Below are 23333 nucleotides of genomic sequence, written 5' to 3'. Positions count from 1 at the left end.
TGCTATGCTTTTCCAGCACCACCCTTTTCGAAGGTGAGTTAAAAGACAAGTAAAAGTGCCTAATCATTGCAGAGTGAGTGCTCTTGTGTGAATGTAATATAATGATACATGTAGTGTCCTGTTTATCACTCATTTACCTGAGTAGAATTACTTTTTAATAAAATTGTAAAGTGAGTAGAAATGCTTAAGGGCAGAAATTCACAAATTTAACAGAAGCATTCACCCAAATTATTTATTTCTTTATTTTTAATTTGCTTTTGCTTATGCTGTTATTACTTGTCTTATGCAGGTAAAGGGATGGCTGGAAAACGGGAAGCCTGCAGAAATGAGCTAACGAGAGTCCAGAGACAATATATCCTTGTTAGGGTGGAAGGAAAGGCTGGTAGGTGTAGGGAATGTGGGATGAGTAAAGAAATTGAGGGTTTGGTTAAGAAAAAGAAGGAAGCATATGTCAGGTATAGACAAGACAGATCGAATGAATCCTTAGAAGAGAATAAAGGGAGTAGAAGTATATTTAAGAGGGAAATCAGGAGGGCAAAAAGTGGACATGAAATAGTTTTGGCAAATAGAGTTAAGGAAATCCAAAGGGTTTTTACAAATACATTAAGGACAAAAGGGTAACTAGGGAGACAATAGGGCCCCTCAAAAATCAGCAAGGCGGCCTTTGTGTGGAACCACAGGAGATGGGAGAGATACCAAATAGGTATTTTGCATCAGTGTTTACTTGGGAAAAGGACATGGAAGGTATAGAATGTAGAGAAATAGATGGTGACATATTGAAAAATGTCCATATTACTGAGGAGGATGTGCTGGATATCTTGAATCACATAAAAGTGAATAAATCCCCAGGACCTGATCAGGTGTACCCTGAAACTCTGTGGGAAGCTGGGGAAGTGATTGCTAGACCTTTTGCTGAGGTTTTTGTATCATCGATAGTCACAGGTGAGGTTTTGGAAGACTAGAGGTTGGCTAACATGGTGTCACTGTTTAAGAAGGGTGGTAAGGACAAGCCAGGGAACTATTGACCAGTGAGCCTGATGTCGGTGGTGGGCAAGTTGTTGCAGGGAATCCTGAGGGACAGGATGTACATGCATTTGAAAAGGCAAGGATTGATTAGGGATAGTCAACATGGCTTTGTGCATGAGAAATCATGTGTCACAAACTTAATTGAGTTTTTTGAAGTAACAAAGAGGATTGATGAGGGCAGAGCAGTAGACATGATCTATATGGTCTTCAGCAGGGCATCAAACAAGGTTCCCCATGAGAGACTGGTTAGCAAGGTAAGGTCTGCTTCCATGCTGCACATCTCTATGACTCTATTTATCCATTTTTAAATTTTATTCAATTCGCACAGACCAAAATTCCACCAACACTTTGACTAATGAATTGAAAACAGCTCAGCATTTCTAAAGAAGGAGTCTTAAGTCCTTTCCCATATCTCCTTCTTCTCCAACACTGGTCTTTACTATATGGATTGTTATCCTGTCTTTCGCAACATGATTTGGCTGTAATGCAGTTGGTGAATTGGGGAATGATGTTTTTTAAAAACTCCTGTGGCTATTATTCAATTCCATCCATGGCACTAGGTGTCACGGTGTACTGAGGTCTGGACTCATGTCAACATCACATGATCAGTCAGCTTGCTCCTTTTGTGCAGTACTTAGTAATTTTTTAGTCCTGTTTTTTGCAAATCTTGCCATATTTGTTATGAATAAAGTGTTAAATTTATTGTATTATTCCATTAAAATATTTAATTTCAACATTTACTTAGACCGTGCTATCATTTGTATTAAGCTAACTACTATTTTTGATTCAATTATTACTGATATTTTTGGGGGCCCACCCCAACCCTGTTTTTCCCATAGGCCCCTATATTTCTACCGTGCGATTTTCTATAATGCAAGGATGTACAAGAACGCAACTACCGCGTTATAGAAGAACAGACTGTACCTCCCTTCCCTCAGTCTGCAAGATTTCACCTTACCTCAATTCTATTCTGTGGAAATCCTAACCCAAATACCTCACTGTTCCTTTGACATTTAAAAGTCAGCTTAAATCTGACTCTTTTTATAAAATATTTTGGTCCTGTCCCCCACAATTTATACCTTTTCAATCTCAGCAGAGCTCCTTGGGACATTTTCTATATTGAAATCACTGAATAGTCACATGCTTCTCTTGAAGGAATTAGTTCAATAATGCTATCTTGAGAAGGGTGGATCTCTATTGTGAAAAGACAATGACAACTTTCTTGATGATTGTACTATCATTAGACATTGCAAATGGGTTCAAACTGCACTGCAAAATGTTGCTTATGATGGTCCTTAGTCCATTTTATTTTGAATGGTGATTATTTTTGTAAACACAGCAAACAAATATATTTCTTAAAAACATCATAATACATTTGTTATTGGTAGCACCACCAACTGAAAAGTATTAAACCTAACAAGCCAATTCAAAAAGGTGGTACAGAAATTGTTTCTACTTGGATTTTAATCAAATAAATTATATATGTCAAAGGTTAAATCTTCTTTCAAGTGCATCAAATGTAATTGTATTTACAGTGTTTATGCTCCTCTAAAATGAGACATTCTGCCTTTATAATGTTTGGGGGAATTTGTACACTTGGCACAAAGCTTCATTCACCAGGAGCATGCACCAGAGATTTGGGTCTGTTGTCTGTATGTCACCATCCCCTCCAGCTACAAATCTCTACCTGCTACAATGGATGGGAACATACTGAGCATCATACCCAATACTCACTTTCCACTGAGCAAAACATCAGCTGGAGAACTGCTAAATCATAATGTGTGTCCTATTTTACAGTTTAATCAATGAGCATTTGTGGGAAAGTACACAGTACAGTTGTGAGGGCACTTGAGTTGAGGCAATTCATCTAGTAAGCCCCAGAGGACTCTCGGAGACCTGCTGCTGAGTCTTTTTAAATTCTTAATCAATAGCTGCATTGGAATTTTTCCAATATTTATTTCCTTTGTAAATCCTGAGTTGCTGTATCCTTAATTATTTACTGCACCTGCAGTAAATAGAACACTGTGTAACTTCAACAGACAGAGGCAAGTTAAATAACTGCATTAAGTATTCAGACAGTAATATTGCAAAGGGTAAGTTATAGCTTTAAAAACATTTGACAGAACTGCCTTTGAAGGTTCAGGAATTTGTTTGACATGGTGCAGTGTGTGAAGTATCAGCCTTGAATCAATGACCTGAGTTCAAATCAAGCCCAAATTAATGGAAAGAAATTCTCTCCATCCAGACAGCTGTAGATTTCCTGCATGAAATGAATCTGGAAAGTCTCAATCCAGTTGCAATGAGCCCCCATCTGAACTGGCATAAAATTGGAAGTTAGAAACCACAGGATGGTGGGTGCAGGAAATGGAAAAATCTGACTTTTTTTGTATGTCTATGACAGGATCTATGGCTTTGCTTGGGCCAGGGCATTTTGTACGTACTCATTCTGCAGGAATAATGCAGAGCCAATTCTCAAATTGCTAGTGGCTCTTAATTATCAGAAATGAAGGTGTGAACCAACATATTACAGATATCTAATAGAAAATTCCCACTTTCCAGCAGGTGTACAACTCCAACAACACTCAATAAGTCTGACACCACCCAACTCAAAGTACCTGCTAGATTGGCACCATATCCACAAATATTCACTCCCTCCATTACTGATATTCAATAGTTGTAGTTTGTGCTGTCTTCAAAATATGCTACAGAAATTCACCAAGGTTCCTTAGAAAGCACCTACTAAAACCCACAATTACTACCACCTAGAAGAACAAGTCCTCTTCCAAGCTACAAATCATCCTGATTTGGAAATATATCATTGTTCCTTCACTATCACTGAGTCAAATTTCTGGAATCCCTCCCTAATGGCAGTGTGGGTGTATCTAAAACTCATGGACTTCAGCAGTTCAAGAAGGCAGCTCACCACCACCTTCTCACGGACAACTAGCGATGGGCAATAAATGCTAGCCCAGCCAGTGAGGTCCATGTCACATGAATGAATAAAGCTAATGACAGACAGGAACCGTTCTCCTGTCCCTTCACTTGGCTTGACATCCAGCATTCCCGTCTCAAACAAGCCTTTCCATGCCATGGGATACTTTTTTGAGGTAGTGACATTTTAAGTGCAGCCAGAAGCTGGTGCCTGACCACATGGTCTCATAACCCTACAACCCATTTGCTACTTCCAGTACTATGATCAATACTGCAAATATCTTAAAAATCAATACTAATCAAGGTCACTACAGCTGGGATACTGTTATTAGCAGTGATTGATTGCATTATTGTATGCACAATTTACAGCATCAGGGCAATGCTGGCAAGGCCAGCATTTATTACCCATCCCTACTAACTATTTCAGACTGTAATTTAGAATCAACAACATTGCTGTAGTTGTAGGGGTACATTGTGACCAACCTGAGTAAGGGATGGCAGACTTTCCTCCAGAAATGACTTTAGTGAACCAGATGGATTTTTTGTCACAATTTGGTGGTTTCATAGGACCCAATCTTTCGGGTCCAGGCAGCAAGCATGGAGGTGGTATGTGTACCATTAGGTTGGAGTTTGGTGGATCAGAACACCATCGCCATCCCATCTTGCTATGATTAAGTTCTGGGTGAGAAGGCCTAAGCTAATGTGCTGTCACCAATTGAGGTACTCCAGTGATTAGATTTTTTTTTAGATTAGATTACATTACAGTGTGGAAGCAGGCCCTTCGGCCCAACAAGTCCACACCGACCCGCCGAAGCGCAACCCACCCATTCCCCTACATTTATCCCTTCACCTAACACTATGGGCAATTTAGCATGGCAAATTCACCTGACCTGCACATCTTTGGACTGTGGGAGGAAACCGGAGCACCCGGAGGAAACCCACGCAGACACGGGGAGAATGTGCAAACTCCACACAGTCAGTCGCCTGAGGCGGGAATTGAACCCAGGTCTCAGGCACTGTGCTAACCACTGTGCCACCGTGCCGCCCACTAAGTGGTCAAATAATGACCATTTACAGCAAATTTTCAGCTCCAGTCAAGACAAAAAAATGTTGGTGTACCTCACTGGTTACCAAATGTGGGCAGCTGTCAGTTTGGTGGGGTTGGTGGTCGGCAAAGGTGCAGTGCATGGACAGGGAGGGGTCCCTCAATCTGTGCTAATCTATGCAAAACCAAGGGACTGGAATGGAGGTGGGAATAGTTATTGTGAGCCACCTTCCAACCTCACAACACTTGTCCCCCCATGACTCGAACCCCGGAAACACCTACTCAAGCAACGCTTACTTTCTCCATCAACAACCTTCCACCTTGGGAGTCTGGGGGAAGATATCATTGTCCTGGTTACAAACAAGACCTTCATCATCACATTATCCGGGTTCAGAGCTGACCAATGATGATTGGCCAACACCTCTAGACAAGTGGGTCATCCTCATCCAGGGTCCTCGCTCTGGCAAAAAGCTACTGGTAGCCAATCAGCCGGCTGATTGCCAGACAATCCAGCGAGCTCTCTAATCAAAGTAGGCCCTGTGATTCACTTCCGGAAATTCTCCGACTTGTGGACTTAGTATCAAAATGAGAAAATTCCTCCTACAGGCATGTACCAACAGATTTAAGAATACCTCCTTCCCTACTGTTATCTGACTTATGAACAGACTTCCTGCATATTAGACTTGATGTTCCTCTGTACCTTCTCTGTAGCTGTAACATATTCTGCCTTTTGTCCTTTTATCTTAATGTACATATGTAAGTATGAATTGTCTAGTTAGCAAGCAATACAATCATTTTCACTATATCTCAGTACATGTGACACAATAAATCAAATCAATTACTGATATTCATTTGTTAATTTAAATTCCAGGTTTTATTTAGTTAATTGAATTTATACTCCCCAGGAACTATGATGGGATTTGAGTTTAAATTTGTGGATAATCAGTTCAGTTCTCGAGATTATTAGTCTAATAGCATAACCACATTACTATGTGCATAACTTGTAAAACTAGCAGGCAAAGATTTCACCAAAAGATTCATTCAGCCTACTTCACTTCGTAATGCATCTCTCTGAGCTCTACACAACCTGGAATTCTTTTAATCTGGAATTGCAAAAGTCCCTTTGCATTGATCATGGAGCAGAGGGAAGTGAGTGGTTGGTTTCACATTTATAGTAAAGCATTACATAGTAACTGGCACTAACTGAGAAATAACAGACTTAGCAATGTAAGATGTGTAAGTTGTTTAGTACATTGATGTTATCAACCTAAATTTCAACTGCAAGTGATTAAATACTCTTGCAACATAATCAAAACGTCACACTAGCACACACGTGAAAGGGAAGACAAAGGTGCTTGACTATTAACCCAGAGACCCAAGTAATATTCCAGGGACCCAGGTTCAAATCCTGCCATAACAGACCTCAAATGAATTTGAATCTAATAAAAACCTAAAATTAATCGTCTAATGATGCAACCATTGTTGAAAGGTCCATCTGGTTCACTGATATCCTCTAGGGAAGGCAACTGATGGAGTGACCTGACTGCAGACCCACAGCAATGTGGTTGACTCCTCCATGGCCGCTGGGCACTTAATGCTGGCCTAGCCAGTCATGCTCACATCCAATGACTGAATGAATTTAAAAATCCAATGCTTTGCTAACTAATCCTTGATTTTATGTAGCTGCCTCTTGTTCATAACTCTTACAGATTTGAGTTTGCTTCCATTTGTGCCAATATGTGTTTTTGACATATTCTTCCAGATAAAAACATTCTTCCCTGGTTTATCATTTGGCAAACTTGATTGCCCACTTGACTGGCATTCCACCCAATATCTTCAAAATTCACTCCCTCCAACACTGACACATTGTCTAGCCAGTGTGCATCATCTACAAGATATACTGCAGCAGCTCAGAAAGCTTCTATCAACAGCACCTTCCAAATTCATGACTTCTGCCACCAGCATGATAAAGGCAGAAGATGGATAGGAATACCTGTCACCACCAAATCCCTGGGGTTCTTTCTCAAGTTATCATGTCTCCAGACAGATACAACAAATCATTAATGGTGAGAAACTGGCCACTTTTTTTTATTCACCCATGCCCTTGATTGATTACAGCAAGGTCAATTTTCAAAAAAGGCCCTTCCCTGGTTGATGGCTTTCTCTCAGACCAAACAAATTTAAATTTTACAGGAGCCAATTTAACTAGGTTTTTGTTGTGTCTTTTAGTTATTAAATTCAAGAAGTAATAATGACACATACACATTGACTATATTCTTGAGTCCAAGAATATAATATGAGGGTCAGTTTCTCAGAGTTGTTCATGAAGAGTACATAGTGAAACATTGATCATTGAATAGTCAATTTTGGATTCCAGGTTTTCAGTTAGCTAAAGGCTTTCTGTCCATGGGTGACCAGTACTCAGGGCAAGGGTATCCTCCTTGTCCTGTTTCTTTCTGGCTGGTTAACTGTTTACAGCATTCAGAGTGAAAGAATACATTTAGTTGCAATGCAAAGCTATTGGACGGTTGTTTGTCTGTGACTGCCATAGCACACTAGAGCTCAAACCCAAGCTAGAACACGTGGGCATTTCAGTTCACCAGTACACCTTCCCATTAACGCACCTCCCCTCATCATCACATATAGGCCAGCTTGTATTCAGCTTTAATTCTTTTTTTGTATGTTCTCAGAAGGGCAAAACTCAAAAAACAATGTTTGAAAATGTTGGTTTTCTGTTGAGGGAGGATGTAATCAGCTCACTCATTATCAGTCCCTGTTACATTTCTCTCTCTGTTTGACATTTCTCTGAAATTTTATGGGCGTAACATTCTATGAATCCCATACAGGTCTTTGCCAGACAATGACTGGTTTTACATCGTTAAAAATTACACAACACCAGGTTATAGTTCAACAGGTTTATTTGGAAGTACTAGCTTTCGAAGCACTGCTTCTTCATCAGGTGAAAGCTCCAAATGCTAGTGTTTCCAAATAAACCTGCTGGACTATAACCTGGTGTTGTGTAATTTTTAACTTTGCCCACCACAGTCCAACACTGGCACATCCAAGTCATGATTTTGCATCTGCAGTCTCATTTTGTCAATATTAGTTCTCTTAAAACAAGGAATTTAAAATTGGAAGTAAAAGTTAAATAGCATTCACAGTACTTTGGAGCTCTGATCAGTCAACATAACATACCATCTTGTGCAAGTCACACACCATCCTAACGTGGAACCAATCTATCACTGGGTCAAAATCTTGCAACTCCCTCCCTTGTGGATGTCCCTACACCCAAAGAACTTCAGCAGTTCAAGAACGCACCTTCACCACCATCTTCACTAAGGCAATTAGGGACAGTTATTAAATGCAGATATCCCATGAACGAGTAAAAGAATACTCCATACCTGACTTTATTTTTATGATATCTGAAGTAGTATTCACCATTACATGAGGGTCTTGAGGTTCCATGACAGAATAGGAGGACCGTTTTCTCAGCAAGCATTTAGCAGTGGTAAAGGCCTAAAGCAGAGTGAAATGCTTGAGCAGTAAGAGGAGAGAAGGAATAAGTTAGCAGCGAGGCAATGCAAAGTAGAATCCATCATCAGCATCAAACATTAGTGTGATTTCCTCATTTTGGTTTTGCTGGGATAGCATACTGTCAAGGTATTGCAAATATCAGATTTGTTTTGCCTCATACCTAAATACTTGATAGGTATCACTGAATCAATGAGAAAAAAATGATCAACATTGTTGTTCTAACATGCAATTGGTTCTGAGATCCTACCATGAAAGGACCAATTACTAAATGGGGATATGAGCCATGCCAACCAAACTCACAGATATGAACCTAACTCTCAATCCCTCCACTAACTCAGAGTTGTCACTTGGTCTGTGCCATTCGATATTGGATAAGCGTAAATCTCCATCAACTAAACAGAGGAAAGATACAAGCCATTGTCATTGGTTCCAGCTGCAATTTGTATTCCCTGCGTGCCAACTCCATTCCTCCCTCTGGTCAGATGGATACAGCTTTCACAACTTTGAACTAACTTTGAACTAACACTGATATGAGTTCTGACAAAATATCTGTTCTATCACAGAGACTAATTTATTACATCAACCATCTCTACTTCAGCTCATCTGCCTCACTGCTGTCAAACTCCTCCTCTCCCTTGTGTTTCTTACTGGCCCTCCATGTTTGAACATGGGGATTAGCAGAGCACATGCCAGACACAGATGTCAGATGGAGTAAGACCTGTCCCCCATCTATGTATTATGGCAGATTATAGCAAAAGTAATTAATATGAAAGCCCGGAGCTAGATGCCTCAAATGAAGTTTATGGACAAGGTATCAACATTCAAGAGGGTTAATTTTAATGTTTTGCTGACCAACCAGTAGACACCACATGGTCTGACAGAGGAGGTCCCATGAATTTCAAGGTCTAATCATGTTTAGGTTTAGCAAGTGGACTGGGGTGGAGGGTTTGGAGTAATCAGACATCCTGATGTAGCTCAACTAGATTGAGACTTCAATATTGGGTAGCACGATGGCTCAGTGGTTAGCACTGCTGCCTCACAGCACCAGTGTCTCAGGTTCGATCCCAGCCTTAGGCGGCTGTCTGTGTGGAGTTTGCACATTCTCCCCGTGTCTGCGTGGGTTTCCTCCGGGTGCTCCGGTTTCCTCCCACAATCCAAAAAGATGTACAGGTAAGGTGAATTGGCCTAGCCAAATTGCCCACGGTGTTAGATGCATTAGTCAGAAGGAAATGGGTCTGGGTGGGTTACTCTTCTGAGAGTCGGTGTGGACTTGTTGAGCCGAAGGGCCTGTTTGCATACTGTAGGGAATCTAATCTAATCTAATCTGGCCAGGTAGCCAGGTACAGTAATGTGGTGTGAGAGAAAATCAAAGCTTAGTAATTCTATGGCGGCATTCACGTATGTAGACACCTTTGCCATAACCCAGACGAGGAGCACTTTTGTTCTGTTCCTTTGCTGATAAAAGTCATGCTGTTGCTTTGGGCAACAGAATGGATCTAATAGTGGTGCCAGAGTTACTGTGGTGGTAAAGTAACCCAACCTAATTGTATGCCCTCTGCCATCTCATTGGGTTGAAGCAAGAGCCGTGAAACACTAAACCCCTTGACAATTCTCTCTTGTCCTTGTGTGTGAACACATGTTAGAATTAGAATTAGAGTTAGAATTAGCATGCATACAGTGAAAAGTTTATAAGTTTATAAGTCGCTACTTATGGTGCCATCTTAGGTACCAAGGTACCCAGGTACAGATTTTTAAATACAAGTTTTTAGGGGGAAAAAAATTAGAAAGATAAAAGAAATAAAAAAAAGTCCAGCAATAAGTTAGAAAAATAGGGAATTAGAGTTCAGAATAATAATCCTTTCAACCCAGACCATGCTGGGCTTCCACTCGAGGCCAGAGATACCAGATTTCAAACATTCTTAACATCTTCAATCAAACAGGAGATTTTCAAAGGTTCACTTTAAACATTGTGAGCAGATCATAAAAAGTTGATTATAGATTTTCATAACCAGCTGCAAATTGATCGAGGATATATGATTTTCTTTCCTTATTTACAAATACAATGCTACAGGCAGCCACTTAAAAGCATGTCCAATTAATACGGCTTTGCTCACAATTAGCAGTTAACAATTTACCTCAGAAACCATTCTTCCCTGTGGGAACTGCAAAACATTTAGCCAAAGAAACATGCAGCGGTAGGCCGCTTTTATCCAATTCAGAGAAAGTCTTAAGCCCTTAGTTCATTACAGCAGATTACCCTGACCCACCTTTGAGCTAAGCGACCTCAAGGCTGAGGTCTCTCGTCATGGCAGGGACCTTTGTGTCTTTTCAGCCATCCATTAATCTGTGCACTGCTGTCCTTTTCAGCCTGACCTTAAAGTCAAAATGCTCTGGCTTATTTCTTACCCTAATAATAAAACAAAAAAAGGGAAGAATGAAAATGGATTGTAAAACACTTAACATGAAAAAGACGTAAGTGAATGATGGGATTTTTATCAGACCAGAGTTAACTGAGGTGCTTTTGATGAGATCAGCAGAGATCAGAAGAGGTCAAAGGTTTTATTGTACAATCTGTGAAGTGGTAGCATCATGTTGGTGAAAGAATTGATGTGAATGGGAGGCAGGTCATGGCTAGGAACATTAGCTACTCCCAGTTGAAGCCTAATTTATCATTTCTGGACTTGTCCAAAGTCAGAGCAACAACATCCTGAGCTACAAGCGATTAATGCAAGGTATAAAACAATTACCTTCTGATAAACAATTAATTTACTGTCAGCATTAGATTGCAGATGTGCTATAGAGCGATGTTGTAACAGGCACATGTCTACATGACTGTTTCACCTCCATTCATTGACCAACTGCAATGAGATTTGTATGTTTGGTTACTGGTTCCATTTAATTTTAGTAAAAGTGAACAGCAGCTCATATTTGTACCAGTGACTTTAACGTAGTAAAATGTCCCGGGGTCATTTGCTTTACAAAGTGTGATTCAGATGAAAATTGGGTATAGAACATTAAAGCAGCAATAAGAGGTAAGGTTAAAGACGTAGATGCTGAGGACGACTTTGAAAAAAATGGAACTGCAGAGGAATCCAGGGAAATTTGTATGCTTATTTAAAACCAATCTGTGCCCAAGGAGAATGGGGCTTTAAAGGGTTTAATAGCCTCTTGTTTCATGCTGCACTCTCATCAGGCACAATTCTCACTCTGGAGTTTCAAAAGACATTAGAGGACCTCACTATAATCAGACCACAAGTTTGTAACTATCCAAAAGTATTGATTGTTCACAAATTTATCAGGAAGGATTATTCCATAAGCTTCTGGACTCTGATTACAAGACCAAATGGAGCAACAGTCACAGAGGGGCTCTCCTAATTGGCTTCCTCTATGCTCACACTTTTATTATAGATAGACTGTGGGCTGCCATTGCTTTTGTTGCAACCTAGATCTCAAGCTCTTATGGTCCACCACCTAAACTGGGCATGGGGAATGGGGGAGGGGTGGGGGTGGGGTGATATTGAGGGGGGGGTTTGCTTCCAGTAAACTTACAAAATCTGCATACAGCAGGGAGTCACTCTGCTGCCCCAAAAAATCCAAAACCCATGCCAACCCAACACCTTTAAGAATGCAAGTTTGATGTCCAGCTACAATCAGCAAACTGTCAATCTGTCAATTTACATCCCCAGCACCAAGAATGTGTCAGGGAACCCTCACAATCTGGTCTACCCACCTCCAGGCCTGCCACTAGAGGGCAGGAAAATTCAATCATTCATTTCCCCACCGTAGCTATTCAAACCCATTAAATCCTGTGTCCCAGCCTGCACTCAGATGTTCTGAACAGGGCGCAGATGATTTAGAGAGGTCACATCTCAGTATTTGTGAGATGGTGAAGACTCAAAGGGGTGTGTAAACTTATTAAACAAAAGGTAAATAAGAACATAAAGTAACATCAGTCCCTTGGAAGTTAAGTGTCAATGAAGTGAGTGGGACTTTGATTGCTGTATGGAGCTATCAGTGCAGGTGTCTAGTCTGTAATTGTGGTGAGGGGTTGAAAGATAGGAAGACCCCTCAAGGTTGTGGCTAGAATTGTGTGTTCAAGGCAATACGGTGAATAAGGATAAGTCCAATAGTTCAGGGGGTAATGGGAAAGGTGAATTTGCAGAGATGGGACTTGAATTCATTTAGATGGAGGAAGGGAAATAAAAATATTATCTCAAATCATCTACCTCAAACAAACCATCATTCAATTTAACCAGGTATTTATAGCATTGGGCTTTCTGTATGATGTTTTCCACAGGTTTAAAGTTGCAGGATGGCAGTTCTAAATATCATGTGCATAGAATATAAATCCAGGGATGCTAAGGAATCAGATTTCAAACTAACTGACACCGAGCAGATATTACGCCATATAAATTTGATGTTCCTTTTTTTCTCCAGAGCTGAACAGGAGAAAATGTTCTTCAATGTCTCAATTTAGCAAGAAGCATGTAAGTACCCATTATGTACTGAAAGCATGCCATTGCTCTTAATACAACAAAAGAAATTGCTGGGAAAAGGTAGCAGGTTGGCTAGCATCTGTGGAGAGAAAGCAGAGTTAATATTTCAGGTCCAGTGACTCTTCTTCAGAACAGAATTGTTATTTTTGTTTCTGATTTCCAGTACCCACAGTCTTTTGTTTTTTTTTTCCATCTCTCTTATTGTTGTAGGCAATCATAGAAACAATAAACACAGAGGATGCTGGACAAACTTAGCAGGTCTGGCGCTATCTGTGGAGCGGGAAAATCAGAATTAACATTTCAAATTTTATCAGCAGCTGGGCAAGGGTTCAGCGCAGAAACAGGTCTTAGATCGGCCATCAAAGTATGCTTTGACCGGCCTTATAGCATCTATTGCAAGGGACCCATGGAAATTTGAGCGGCACCAACCTGCCAGATCAGCTGTGTTTCAGAAATAAAAATTTTAAATGCAAGCTAAAAGGGATGTCTGCAGTCCACAATCCACACATTTAAAAAACATACTCACCTGAAAATGGAGCCAATGTTAAAGCGGTTGCCGTCCTCTTGATTAACTGACTAACTTGAAGGACACCGACGTCTATTCTTTCACTACAGTTTATTTACTTCGAACAAGGTCCAAAATCCAATATCGGAACATCACAGGTCCAGTCCATTCTGATCAAGGGACCATAAATATATTATTCTTTTTGGCTTTCGTGCTATTATAGATGGTGTCAGTACAAGGTAACTGCAGCAACTCTGGGCTTCTCAGTTTTTCTTCCTTGCATTGCGTTGAGGAAGAAATTTATTCATACAACAATTTATAAAGATTTGCACAAAATATCTCACAAAATTTACATAATCCTGAGATTCTAGTCATTTGCTAGCCCTCTCAGACATGTACGTTTTAAAATTACGTCCTACATGCAATGACAGCATTTTACATCTACTTCATTGGCTGTAAGATGCTCTCAGACATCCAGTGATTTACAAAAAGAATAAATGCAAGTCTTCTTTCTTTTTACTATAAAATTAGAATTTAAAGCCAAGAGCAGAAACTTTAGAAAACCATAATGCAAAATATTATGTATTAAATGATGTCAAATCACAACTAAGCAGCAAATATTGAATTGCACACAGGTTAACATCATGGATTCTACTAGATTCTAATGTAATGAATTTACACTTTTCTTAATATGGTCACATTATTTAACACCAAATAGTTGGGCAACAGACATTTTCTGCAATACTGTAGATTTGCTTATTTGCAGTGAACTGTGACAAAGAGCAGATGGATCACTTATAAACGCATTTTAGTTCAGAATCAACACAACCCAATAAGTCAAGGTAATCTTGTACATTGCTGGCCTACTCTACAAATGAGCTGGCAATGACTCATGCTCACCCATAGTGAAATAGTTGAATCCCCTATTCAGAAAACAGGGAATAAAGTGATTGTAACTAAGACAGAATTCATATTGTTCTGTCTTGGATTGTCCCAATGAGCTGCCTGTCAACATTCAATTCAAGTTTGTTTTGGTATTTGAATTATAATAGAATCCCAGTTTATATACATGGTATCAATTTGATTTGACTTAATTGCCTGAGTTTTGGATCTAGTATCAACAGTAATAGGAATATTCCCATCAGACTAAATTGTGGTAAGAATTAATATTGCAATCGGTTCCTGGAAATCTTACTTGGTTTTTAAGAATTGTTTAATGATAAATCCAGTTTTAGAAAAAAATGATCCTGTAACTAGAGAACTCAGATAGAGTCTTTGAGACTTCGAGGTGGGGAATGAAGTGAATTTGATGAGATGGTGACAGATAAGAACTCTGTCACTTGACCAACCCCACACTAATTCAGAGTAGGAAAACACAAGCTCATTTTTCCCACCCCACCGTCGATGGAGACCACTTAATGACCACTTATGCATTTCATCCCACTTGGGTTGCAATTATTTTAGCTCAAGGCAAAATGAGAAAGAGTCAATCTACCCAACTGGTAAACTATTGCGGGCAGACTGTCAGTTTGTGGGATGTAGGGGTCCTTTGATCTGTGCTAATTTGTGAAAGATTAAGGACTGGAGGCTGCTAAGGGTCACCCTCCTTGCTCTCACTTCCAAATACCCTGTTTCTCTCTTCCCCACAGCCTACAAACCCAGATACCACCTTAAACAGAGGTCAACTTTCCTATCAATGATCTGTCATGCTGCAGCATATGGGGGTTAAAAATGAAACAACTACAGTGTGGTGAAGAAATTAAATAAAATTATACTCTGTAAACATGTTCTAAGATTGTTTTCCCTGTGTGAACCTGTGCTATCTAAATATAATAGAAATGAAATATGTGGATCCTATTCACTGAAAGGTCTCTGGTATGTTTTATTACAGCTAAATTAGTTCATACAGAATAAACTCTAGGCACAAACTTTGCTGAGGGTGTTACCATGCAGAGTTACCTTAGGCTTTGTGATATAATCCAGGTATCTGGCACATCTGCATGTTGAGGTACTTAAAGGGGCATGTCTCTTAAAATGACCACTTCATTTATATTGCCATTGATTGAGAAACAATATAGTTATTTTATCTATTCTGCAATTAATTAGTTATGTTACCAGTTATAATGTGAATTGCTAGACGTTATATAATGTAACATAAAATTCTTCTATAAATAGCAGTATTATGTTTTAAAAACAGAAGTCACATGAAACCAGGTTATAGTCCAACAGGTTTGTTTGAAATCACAATGCTGGATGACTAGAGAAATTGAGGTTTCGATCAAGAAAAAGAAGAAAGCATACATCAGATTTAGACAGCAGAGATCGAGTGAACTCTTAAAAGGGTATAAAGGCAGTAGGAGTATACTTAAGAGGTAAATCAGGAGGGCAAAAAGGGGACATGAGATAGCTTTGGCAAATAGGGTTAAGCAGAATCCAAAGAGATTTTATAAGTACATTAAGGACAAAAGGGTAACTAGGGAGAGAATAGGGCCCCGTAAAGACCAGAAAGCAGCCTATGTGTGGAACCACAGGAGATAGGGAAAATACTAAATGAGTATTTTGCATCAGTGTTTACTGTGGAGAAGGACATGGAAGGTATAGAATGTGAGGAAATAGGTGGTGACAACTTGAAAGATGACCAAATTACAGAGGTGGAGGCACTGGATGTATTAAAACCCATACAGGTGCATAAATCTCCAGGACCTGATCAGGTATACTGTGGAACTCTGGGAAGTTAGGGAAGTGATTGCTGGGCCCCTTGCTGAGGTATTTGTCTCATCAATAGTCACAGGTGAGGTGCTGGAAGACTAGAGGTTGGCTAATGTAGTGCCATTATTTAAGAAAGGCTGTAAGGAAATGCCAGGGAACTATAGACCGGTGAGCCTGACATCGGTGCTGTGCAGGTTTTTGGAAGGAATCCTGAGGAACAGGATTTACATGTATTTGGAAAGGTAAGGACTGATTCAGGATAGGCAATATGGCTTTGTGTGTTGGAAAACATGTATCACTAACTTGACTGAGGTTTTTGAAGAAGGAATGAAGGGGATTGATGAGGCAGAGCAGAGAATGTAATCTATATGGACTTCAGTAAGGCATCCGAAAAGGTTCCTCATGGTAGACTGGTTAGCAAGGTTAGATCACATAGAATACAGGGAAAGCTAGCCATTTAGATACAGAACTGGCTTGAAGGTAGAAGGCAGAGGGTGGTGGTGGAGGGTTGCTTTTCAGATTGAAGCCCTGTGACTAGTGATGTGCCACAAGGATTGGTAGTGGTTCCACTGCTTTTCATCATTTATAGAAGTGTTCTGGATGTGAACATAGGAGGTATAGTTAGTAAGTTTGCAAATGATACCAAAATTGGAGGTGTACCGGACTACAAATTAGGTTAGAGTGCAACAGGACCTTGATCAGATGGGCCAATGGGTCAAGAAGTGGCAGATGGAGTTTAATTTAAATAAATATGAGTGCTCCATTTCAGAAAGGCAAATCATAGCAGGACCTGTACACTTAATGGTAAGGTGCTGGGGAGTGTTGCTGAACAAAGAGATTTTGGAGTGCAGGTTCATAGTTCCTTGAAAGTAGAGTCACAGGTAGATAAAATAGTGAAGAAGGGATTTGGTATGCTTTCCTTTATTGTTCATTGCATTGAGTATATGAGTCAGGAGGTTATGTTGCAGCTGTACAGGACATTAGTTAGGCTACTTTTGGAATATTGTGTGCAATTCTGATCTCCCTCCTATAAACAAGATGTTGTGAAACTTGAAAGGGCTCAGAAAAGATATACAAGGATGTTGCCAGGGTTGGAAGTATTGAACTATAGGGAGAAACTGAATAGGCTGGGGTTGTTTTCCCTGGAGCATCAGAGCTTGAGGTGACCTTATAGAGGTTTATAAAATCATGAGGGGCATGGATAGGCTAAATAAACAAGGTCTTTTCTCTGGGGTAGGGAAGTCCAGAACTAGAGGGCATAGATTTGAGGTGAGAGGGGAAAGTTTTAAAAGTGACCTAAGGAACAACTTTTTCACGCAGAGTGTGGTGCATGTATGGAATGCATGTATGCTGCCAGAGGAAGTGGTGGAGGCTGGGAAAATTACAACATTTAAATGCATCTGGATGGGTATATGAATAGGAAGGGTTTAGAGGCATATGGACCAAGTGCTGACAAATGGGACTAGATTAATTTAGGATACCTGATCAGCATGGATGAGTTTGACCAAAGGGTCTGTTTCCATGCAGTACATCTCTATGACTCTCTAACTATGACAAGCTTTCGGAGTGTAGGCCCTTCGTCAGGGGACTTCATCTGATGATGGGGCTGTGCTCCAAAAGCATGTGATTTCAAATAAACCTACTGAACTGTAACTTGTTGTTGTGTGACTTCTGACTTTGTCCACACCAGTCCAACATCTTATTAGTCATCAATATTTCTGCTTATATTTGTCAATGTATTGTACCTCAAGACCCAGGTGACTACTTGAGCACTAGCAATCATCCTTTGTAATTTTGCATACATTGGTTTAAAAGGGGCTGAAAGTTCTGTATCCCACTAGCTTAAAAAAATTCTAATACCTGATAATACAAGCAATGGCCTCTTTACTAGTCTTAAAAGTTTTGAAGACATGTAAATTTATTCTCAATGGCAACCAAATTATGCTCCAATCTTTGTTTTTTGTAGTATCCTTAAAGGACATGATGAAACTGAGCTTATTTTCTCATTATTATACCCTAGTCTGACAGACCTCTGAGCCTCTGCCAAGCCGTTATCTGGCCGCTAAGCATATTGAGACTCCTGGCTCTTTAATGACTACATAGTTGTTTAGACACACAAGGAGCATATGTGCTGTTTATTTATTCTATACCATTCACCATATATCTCATCTATTAGATATCACCTGCTATTACTCAAACCACTTTCTAACTATTCTGTAATCATTGAATGTCTCCTTTGGTCCCTTCACCACTCCCAGCTTGAGGACATCTCTAAAACCTCTCCTCATTAGTGATAATTCTGCAAATTTTTTATGATAAATCATGCTAATCACTTACAGAACATTTATGACAATCATGGAAGAGTCAGTTTTGGGAGATTGCACAGACTGACAAATGTCATGCAACTCCCTACATTTTAATGATTTATGCCACAATAAATATCTCAGGTTATTTCAGCAATACAGAGTTGGCATGCTTACTTTTCTTACTTTATCCATTCATTACAAACCTAAATGTTGTCACAAAGGACACAAACTTGAAGATTTTCATCTTGCACTCATTAGGACTGGGGGCAAGCAAGTAAGCTTAGAAAGGGAACATCAATTTCAGCCTGAGAAGATTGAACTGATTAGTTGCACCTTGGTTGGCATTGAGAGAAAGTAGGAGCTCTTTAACTCTCGGTATCACAGAATTGTCACAGCACAGGAAGTTGCCATTCAGTCCATCTTGTCTGTATCTTGCAAGTACAGCCCTATGACAGAAATATTTGGGTTTTGGTATTATCCCACTGCTCCCCAAGTTAAACACGTTACATAAAATGTAATGTAATATACCAGCACACGGCAGAAATTACTTTAAATGACATAAGGTGTGAATTCCATTACATATTCCATTGTGTAGCAGACATTACATCACCTATATGGTGGGTTGAATTCAGTAAAACGTTCACAAACCATTTTTGCTATTTGGCAAACTGCCTAATGCACAAAACCTCACAGATTTGTACACCACCAGTGAAAGAAACCTTGCAGCATCTCCTCTTCCCATTTTGCTCTTGTTTGTAATAATGTGACAGTTTTTCAATGGCTCATAGCAGTTTTGTAACCTTCAAAAGCATTCCTTTGCCAACAAGCTGTCATTATCCCATTATAAATGAACTTCTAAAAGCCACCTCTTCCCTTTTCCAGTGAGTGCCTTGGCAGATGCCAATTGCAGGTCAGTTTCACAGATTTCAAAATCAACCAGACAGGGATCTTTGTGTGCTCATAATGATTTAGCCAGTTCTTTCATATTTTGACTTCCCCATTTCTTATAAATTGTGTGAATGGAGTTGCAGGGTTTGTTTTAACATTTCATAAAAGCTACCAAAATGCAATTGACTCTCGATAAAAGGTAGCTTGTTAAACACTGGGGTCGATTTAGCAGAGTTTAGAAGTCACAGAAATGGGCTCATAGTGAACTAGCACCAAGCCCAACTTTCTTTCCAATCGATGTGCATTAATGGCCACATTGTGAAAGGGTGCAAAATGGTCATTCAATATCAGCCTATTTTATGCTACAGATAATAAATATTTACAGCTCAGATCTGTCTGAAACATTACACCACAAGGCCAAAAGACCATAAGATATAGGAACACAGTTAGGTCATTCGGCTCATCTAGTCTGCTCTGCCCTTCATCTGGTTGATATATTTCTCAACCCCCATTCTCCTGCCTTCTAATAGTAACATTTGACCCCCTTTCTAATTTAGAATTACCTATCTCTATCTTAGATACACGCAATGACTTGGTCTCCACAGAATGCTGCAGTAATGATCCACAGATTCACCACCTTTTGGATAAAGAAATTACTCTTCATCTCAATCCTCAGTTACTGTAAGCTCTGCCCTTGGGTCCTAATGTTTCTTACTAGTGGAAACATCTTCTCCACATCCATTTTATCCAGGCCTCTCAGTACAACATTCTGTAAGTTTGAATGAAATCCCTCCCCCCTCTATCTAAACTCCATCAAGTACAAACCTAGAGTCTTCTATCCCTCCTCATATGACAAGCCCTTCATTCCCAGGATCATTCTTGTAGACCTCTTCTGACCCCCTCCAAAGCCAGCACATCCATCCATAGATGCAGTGTCCAAAACTTTTCACAACATTCCAAATACAGTCTGACCAAAACATTAAACAGCATCAGCAATACATGCCTGCACTTGTATTCTAGTCTTCTCAAAATGAATGCTAACATTGAATTTGCCTTCCTAACTGCCGACTAAACCTGCACGTTAACCTCATGAGAATCCTGAGCTAAGATTCAAGTCCCTTTGTGCCTCATACTTCTGAAGCCTTTCCCCAATTAGAGAATAGCCAATGGCTCTATTCTTCCTACCAAAGGGCACCACTTCACCACTTTGTATTCCAACTCCCACTTCTTCGCCCACTCTCCTAGTCTGTCCAAGTCATTCTGCAGCTTCCTTTTTCCCTCTTCACTACCTGTCCCTCCACCAACCTTTGTGTTATCTGTAAACTTAGCAAAAATGTCCTCAAGTCCTTCATCCAGATCATTAATGCATAAATCAAATAGTTACGGTCCCAACACTGACCTCTGCAGAACACCAACATTCACTGGCTCTCATCCTGAAAAAGACCCCTTTATCCTCACTGTCATCCTTCTGTCAGTCAGCAAATCCTGTACCCATGCCAGTACCTTGCCCCCAATACCATGGGCTCTTACCTTATTTAGCAACCTCGTGTATGGCACCTTGTCAAAGACCTTCTGAAAATCCAATAAATCATGTCCACTGGGTCTCCTTTTTCGAACTTGCTCATTACCTCCTCAAAGAAATCTAACAGATTTGTCAAGTATGGCTACATCTTGACTAAACCATATTGTTCAAGCCTTATTTTCTGTAAATTACCAAGTATTCCACAATCTCATCCTTAATAATAAATTCTAACATCTTACCGACAGACGAGGTCAGGCTAACTGGCCTATAATTTCCTGTCTTTTGTTTCCCTCCCTTCTTAAATGGAGGATGGGGGTTACACTAGCTATTTTCCAGTCCTCCGAAATCCTCCCTGGCTCTAGTGATTCCTCTACGATCACTTGCTGGAAACACAATTGTTTTTTAAATGAAAATGGTTTTGCAGTAATTTGAGATCAGATTCAAAGATGGCTGAATGTTTGTGTCACCAAACCTTCTCAATTCCAACTCCACTGAAATGAAGACAACTTGTCCACAAAGCAACACCAAAAACAATTGTCTTACAGGATTTGGGACTAATTAATTACTTTCCTACACATTAAGGAAGCTCTATGACAATCACCCGAGTACACATCTGGGTAGAGACACATTATTAGATACAATCACTTGAACAAATAGGACTGTGACAATGAAATGAATGTACTCGAACACAATCTTGGAACTGAAATAGAGTAGGCAAGACCACAATGGATCACTAGTCAGTTGACGAGGGAAGGTTATGTGACAAGCCAACCAACCTATAGAGTGTTTAAGCACCTGCAGACTAAATCAAGCATCTGAAACAGTGAGGGAGAAAACTGTTTAAGTGTGTTTCCTGTCCCTCTCCGAACAACTTGCAAATTTCAAACTCTGGTGATTTTCTCTACTCAGACGATGCAGAGATTTGGCAAAAAAAAAGCTCAACCCAGCAACCACTATATCCAGAAACATAGATAGATCATTTATCCATATCTTTAAAGCAGTAGGACCAACAGATTCAGCCTGAAGCATGCCAAGTCTGCAACTTTCAAGAGATGTTAAATCTTTCAATTTTATTGGACACTAAAATAGCTTAATCCATCCTCCAATGTGTAATCTGTTTGTATAATTGTGAACTTCAGGTGTATGTGTGTCAAAGTCAAAGTTCTTTATTTATTATGTTACTTTGACCCGGTCAGTGTCACTAACAATTAATATAAGACTTTCAATACAGCTAGCAGTGTTGCTCAATTATATGAGCTAGAAGCTACATATGTTCTCATTGAATAACATGTCCATACATTTTCTCTTTTTCCAAACAAATAAAAGCAGCCATTCCCTGGTGGATTCCCTATGGCAATATCTTGACAAATCTGTCCACTTGCCTGGTTTAAACAAATATATGAAAAGGAGCAGGAGTAGGCCACTCAGTCCCTTGGGACGGCTCCACCGTTAAATAAATCATGACTGATCTCATTGTAATGTTCCATCCACCTTCCCTCCTACCTCTAGCAACCTTTCAATTCTTGCTTAACAAGACGCTATCAACCTCTGATTTTAAAATTTTCAAGAACTCTGCTTCTACCATCTTCCAAAGTTCCAAAGACTCTCAAACCTCTGAGAGAATAATTTCCCCTCACCTCTGTTTTAAATAAGCTAGCTCTGATTTTTAAACTATGCCCCTTCATTCTAGATTCTCTCCCATAAGAGGCAACCTTCCCTCCACATCTACCCTGTCAAGACCCCTCAGGGTCTTTTATGTTTAAGCAAGTTGCCTGTTATTCTTCGAAATTCCAGTGGTACAAGCCCAGCCTGTCAACCCTTTCCTCATACATAATCTGCCCACTCCAGGTACTATTCTGGTACACCTTCTCTAAACTGCCTCCAATGCGTTTACTTCCTTATGTGAATAAGGTGATCAATCATTTTAAATTTTAAACAGAGGTTTGGCCTCTATTTCTTCCCTGATGCATTTCTCATGGTAATCAGATTCCTCTTCCCAACTATTCACCATCCTCTTCTCATGCTGAATAAATTTTTATTGCATTTTAGATTTGGTGTTCTTGTAATTCTGTCCTGATGAGTGTAAGACAGAAAGCTTCTACAGCAGGTCTCATTTCACAGCAATGCTCTGTACTGCTAAGCAACTATTAATAAAAACTGTCTTCATTTCTTTTTTTACTGAGGAAATATCAAGGCAACCTAATTGCATCTTTAATATCACAATGTGCATACGTTTAATATTCATTTGTTTTGCAAGTGTAGACAGTTTTAATCAAACTTTTCAAACATGTTATGATACATGTCTGGGGCAGGTGGGGCTTGAACCTGGACCTTTTGGCAACTATATGCTTTTTCAAAGGCCTCTTGCAGT

The 23333-nt window shown here is 39.8% G+C and overlaps 1 long non-coding RNA gene across 1 annotated transcript in view; it reads right to left on the bottom strand.

Moving 5' to 3' along the window:
• LOC122549576 overlaps positions 1-13594 on the bottom strand; it is a 48547-nt gene extending 34953 nt beyond the window's left edge. Inside the window, exons 1-3 of the long non-coding RNA XR_006311587.1 lie at positions 13559-13594; positions 12926-13111; positions 10804-10943 (exon numbers count right to left, since the gene is read on the bottom strand). This is a non-coding gene — a long non-coding RNA (uncharacterized LOC122549576). The remainder of the gene's footprint in view (positions 1-10803; positions 10944-12925; positions 13112-13558) is intronic.
• Between the last annotated feature and the right edge of the window lie 9739 nt (positions 13595-23333).

This window comes from Chiloscyllium plagiosum, chromosome 4 (assembly GCF_004010195.1).
Source record: "Chiloscyllium plagiosum isolate BGI_BamShark_2017 chromosome 4, ASM401019v2, whole genome shotgun sequence".
Classification (NCBI taxonomy): Eukaryota; Metazoa; Chordata; class Chondrichthyes; order Orectolobiformes; family Hemiscylliidae; genus Chiloscyllium; species Chiloscyllium plagiosum.
The sequence above is the reverse complement of the archived record's forward strand: the minus strand, read 5'-3'. Positions and strand labels throughout refer to the sequence as shown.